This window comes from Etheostoma cragini, chromosome 9, assembly GCF_013103735.1.
Source record: "Etheostoma cragini isolate CJK2018 chromosome 9, CSU_Ecrag_1.0, whole genome shotgun sequence".
Taxonomy (NCBI): domain Eukaryota; kingdom Metazoa; phylum Chordata; class Actinopteri; order Perciformes; family Percidae; genus Etheostoma; species Etheostoma cragini.
This window is the reverse complement of record NC_048415.1, coordinates 16,505,740-16,510,968: the sequence shown is the minus strand read 5'-3', so window position 1 is coordinate 16,510,968 and position 5,229 is coordinate 16,505,740. Positions and strand designations below refer to the sequence as shown.

At 41.6% G+C, this 5,229-nt stretch overlaps 1 long non-coding RNA gene across 1 annotated transcript in view; it reads right to left on the bottom strand.

Annotated features, from left to right (window-relative positions):
- LOC117950995 overlaps positions 1–5,025 on the bottom strand; it is a 46,742-nt gene extending 41,717 nt beyond the window's left edge. The window contains exon 1 of the long non-coding RNA XR_004658017.1: positions 4,461–5,025. This is a non-coding gene — a long non-coding RNA (uncharacterized LOC117950995). The remainder of the gene's footprint in view (positions 1–4,460) is intronic.
- Positions 5,026–5,229: the final 204 nt, after the last annotated feature.

Genomic DNA, 5,229 nt, shown 5'->3' with positions numbered 1-5,229 from the left:
TTTACCAGAGTATTTTTTAACACAAGTATCTGTACTTCTACTTAAGTATGGAAAGTGAGTACTTTTGCCATCTCTGCCAGTAAGCTTAACATTTTGTCCAGTTGTTTTTCAGACAACAGCAGTGCCCAGTGCTGGTTTGTGTCTTTTTGTATATAGAGAAGAAGGGTTTCCTTTTTTCAGTAAATAGCAATAATAAATATATATTTACGCTAAACTGTCACGGGTTTTACTGCCTCGTTACTACCTACAATAAGTTGAAGCTGCTACAATGTGGAAGTTTAGCCCGTTACAACGTGACATTTCTTTGGGGAGAGAGAGAGAGAGAGAGAGAGAGCGAGAGAGAGAGAGAGATATTACCACCTTGATAACAGTGCTGTTGCTGTGTTTCTTATTGCATACCTGATAGATGTGCAGACTGTTTAATAGTATTTGTGCAGCCCTGTGTTTATATTTATGTTGTGCTTGCTAGCAATGTGCAATCACCAGTAAACAGACTAGCCTGTGGCGCCACATGCTTAGCTATTAAAGGTGCATTACACTGTTTGCTCTGTTATGGATATGTGTGCTGTAATAGATATGGCTTAGTCTCAGTTTGTGTTCCTGCTACATTTATGTTAATTATTACAGAGAAATAAATGTCATTTTTTGCATTGTTTCTTGTTATATGCTAGGGGCTATAACATTCACTTTTGGTAAATAATGTTCACAGTGAGTCATATTAGTATTTGCTTATACTTCAGAACCACTTCCAACTTAACATGCAACGTCCAATACATCTTCAAAGTTCATGTTGTGGAGTTGTAAATAAATCTTCCTGGATCTCAAAGTCACACATCTCTGGTTCGAGTTCTTACCTGACACCCTACAGCGGGCCGGTGTTTCAGCAGCCAGTTAGGCCTATTAGTGCGTTTTGAACATACAGAACACACTTCTGGTGTGGTAAAAATACCATGATAATACCCAAAACCGTGATCATTTTGGCCGCTATAACCGCGAGGTTAAATCTTCCTACCATTACATCCCTAGTAGTAGTATCGGTTCTCGTGACATCCCTTGTTTTGGATGTCAATTATTTAGGGAAAAGAAATATCTTTCTTTTAGCTATTGAAGGCATTTGATGAACAGTCTTTATAAATATTGTAATACTATATAAACGAGTTTCCATATTTCATATACTGGATAGAAGTGGGGGCGTCATTAGTTGAGAACTAATAACTTTAGAACAAGTGTAACACTTTAAAAAGCATTTTATTTTGTAATTACCTGTAATTTAAATGGTCCAACATTTGAGAGTCAGCCAGACAGTGATTTAGTAAGGGCAGGCAGAGCCATATGTGGGAGCAGTAGCAGGGGAACCAAACAGGGGTCAGGGGTCAAATGGGATTTGGGTTTCCGGCTTCTAGACCCCAGTGGAGCTCAAACATGTTTCCCTCGCCTCAGAAAACCATCATCTCTGCCTGGATCTGTTCTGCTCTGTGTCCTCTACCACTAACACACCTGTGTTTCTCTGTTTTTATTTAAATATGATCCAGAGCAGCTACTGCACCATTTGTATCAGTAACACTTCCTAAATGTGGCTCGCTGCCCTGCCAGAGGAATTGTTTGTAATAAGGATGAGCCAAGGACACATTATTTAGCTGCAGTTGAGGTTATTTTTCCTCTGGTTATTTTTGCTGCCGTTGTCCCTGCTTGATATTACAGCGTTACAGCTTACAAATAAAATGGTAATTCAATTTCAATTTTGCTCGCGCAACTACTGCCCAACTTCACAACAGCGATGTATAAAAAGCATGTAAAATGTGACATTGTGAGCAGAACGCAAAATTGTATTTCTGTGCAGACGCTGCCACAAAGATGTGTTTTTCATGTAGGCCTTTGTTATTGCATGTGTGGTTTTCATGCATGTCATTGTTTGCATAACATATGTCTGTATACACATGTGTTTTTGTGTATCCTATGTGTAAACGTGTGTATGTGTGTGTGTGTGTTTATGTGGGGGCAACTCCCACTGCTGCACTCTTTATAAACACATCAGTTGGGCTGACAGTGCACAGCAGGAGGGAGAGAGAGCCTTGAGACAGCCTGGGACAGAGGCCTCATAAAAAATCACTTCTAATTTATTTCCCTGCAAATTGGAAAGTGCACGCTCACACCTGACTAAATCATCACACGTCAACTGGAGACGGCCCCCCACTGCAAGCGGACGAAACCTGATCCTAGTTTTGCAGCGCGGGCCCAAACCAAGCCTGGCAGAGAAAACACAGTGTCACACCGCATAAATAGACATTCCTTAATGGATTTTGCAGATGTGCTGCTCCCGATAGCCCCTTGAAAGCCCTATACTAAACCCTCCCTCCCACGCGCTCGATCTGGTCCCAGCTAGCTAGCAGGACGCTATCAAAATCTTTAACCCGTTTTTTTGTGGTCCACGTGGCCTCCACATGCCCTCTTGCTCTTTCCCATCAACTCACCCTCTTCTTTCCACCCTTTTGCTCTTCTTTCATAATCATTTCCCCATTTTTATTTCCACCCCACTTCTTGATCTGTTTTTCCCCCTCCCTTGTCTCATCCATCACTCCGCTGCAAGGCATGAGCTCAGCAAACCTTTGGAAAAACCTCCTTTATCTTTCCTTCTTTCTCGCTCTCTGTCCATTTCTCATTATATGCTCCCCAATATCTCTCATTATATTATCCAAGGTGGATCACCTTTTCTACATGGCAAGCAGGGGTAGCCGGTTGGACTAAAAGACACCAACAACAGGCGCGCGTGTGTGTGTGTGTGTGTAAGACATATGTTTCCGCATAAGGAAGTGCTACAGAGGCCACCACAACACAACAGTGAGGCAAAGGAGGTCTAAAGAGTAAAAAAAGAAAGAACAACCTTGCTAGACTGCATACAATAAAACACACTAACAGTTTTTACACAAGTTGGAAAAGTTAACATTCCAAAAAAGTGAAGATGTGATAATTGGGATTGAATGATGTAAATGAATGATGTCATGTTGCCAATTATCGTCAGATGCCTCCACCTAGGGCTGAAACGATTCCTTGCCCGAGTAATTCAATTTCTATCTGAAAATCTGGGATGCAAATTGTATAACGTTAACAATGGCCGCTGTTCTGACTTGGATGCCTGGGTCTGTTTCCCGACGGTTTAGTTAGCGTCCTTAGCGCCAAAGTTAAGTGCTGACTGGGATGGCTGCTAGCTGGCTGGGGGCTGACTGTGGATGTGTCCCCGGACTGGGGCTAAATTGATAGTGTTGTCAGCTCTCATCCTGACTGAAGCCCTGCAGCGCCCGGAGAGTGAGGCAGAAGACACGGGTGTGCTAGCTAGCTAAGTTACAATTAGATGAGTCGTCCATCTATGCAGTTAACGTTACTGATGAATTGCGCTAGCCCAGAACGATGGTAAAAACAAACAACAAAAAACATCATACTAAAAATAACTGAGCATGTTAAACAATGTCATAATCTTATGTTACCCACCAAGAATTAGCTAAAGTTATAGACCTAGTATTAGCTACTTGCTTGACAACCAGCACCTTTACAGTAGGCACCAAAGCACTTCTCCTTTTCGGACCCCTGACAGGTCGGATGCGGAATTGTCCATTACTGTTACCATTGCCATTATTGTAATGTCTCATTCGAAGACAACATTAAAGCTCGCTATCCGTTACTCACATTTTTGTGGTCAGACCAGCTGGCGTTAAAGCTGGAGACAGACACAGGCATATTTAGTCAAATGAAATAAGCTGGTTTGACCACAGAGATGCAAGACATAGTCCACACGGGACCTTCTTCCTGTAATTACCTTATTGCTGCCGCCCCAGACACATCTGACAAATAAGAGGAGTGAATGTTTTTGCCTGAGTTGCAATGATGCATTTTGGTCAATTTTTTAAATTTTTCCAGGTGTGAAACAAAACAGAACAAAAGGAAATGGCCCAAAATTTGAAAACTCATCAACAGATTAAGACCAAAACTAACAAACTATAGGAGTGAAAACGCCCTTCAAGGAGGTCTCGGAAAGGTTGTTTGGCCCGCTTTTGGTGCACATTCGAGTATGATTACTGCAGTCACACCTGCCCAAACGAACCCCACAGACAACAAACTCTAGTGCAATTCAACCAAACTAAACGAGGCAGGTGTGAAAGGCCCCTAAAACACAGTGGACTGAGTTTACACTAGAATGCTGGTGGCTTTTGAGTTTGTATCATAACGTAGCTACCATGAAAGTTCTCCTCTATAGAGTGAAATTATCACAACCTGCTAACAGAAATTTACCATTCCACTTAAACTCAGCCTTGTTTACTGGTACTTAAAATAACTAACATTGTTAAAGGAAAACAATAAAGCTATACATAAAAATAGATGGATAAACACACAATATTTCACTGTATTTAAAGCTAGAGAATCCTCTTCACTCAAAGCAATGTAAAGGGATGACATGTTTAACTTACTGTTCTGTTTCTGTCCTGGAGAGACGACTTGTGTCGGAGAGTAGCAGGTGACAGCAGGCTGAAATCTTCGTCAGAGGCACCCAAGGGCTTTTCTGGTCACGAATTGCGCTAACATCTCATCAGTCCAAAATGTGTCTTCATCACAGGACTTCTTCATCATTAGCCACCGTGGGGCCCCCTCTGAACTTAAATACTGTGTTGGATCCAAGCTCACACTCATTCTTGGTTCACTTTTCTAGTAGCCCCACAAGCTAACTTCTAGAAACTATTGTTAGCAGAATAGCTATGCGGTTAGCACATAGACTGTTAATAGTAATTGATAATATAGGCCTACAGTCTATGGGTTAGCATCGTTAATTCGGCTAGCATAGCGGCTAACAGCTAAGCATTTTTAGTAACATAGATTTTAAAAATACACACAGACGCACTAGCGTGCAGCCTACTTCAGTGAATTTAAGTAGGTAAAAGAGTGTTTCAGGTCTTTACACACTGCTAATATTTTATCTGTGTTTAACGACTTCTTCACGTTTTCTCTCACGCTCACTCCTTCCCTCCGTGCTCTGCGTCTGTGCCCGCCCCTCAGTTTCTCTTCCTCATCTCCAGCCAATCACAACAGCTATCACAGACTGACCAAAACAATGAAAAGAGTTGAAACTTAAAGTGAATTCTGTGTTTATATTTTAGTGAAGCCTATTAGCCTTTGATATTATTTTGAACTGAATTTCTGCTTATTCAATTTCATTCAGGGTACATGGGGCTTTACAATCTA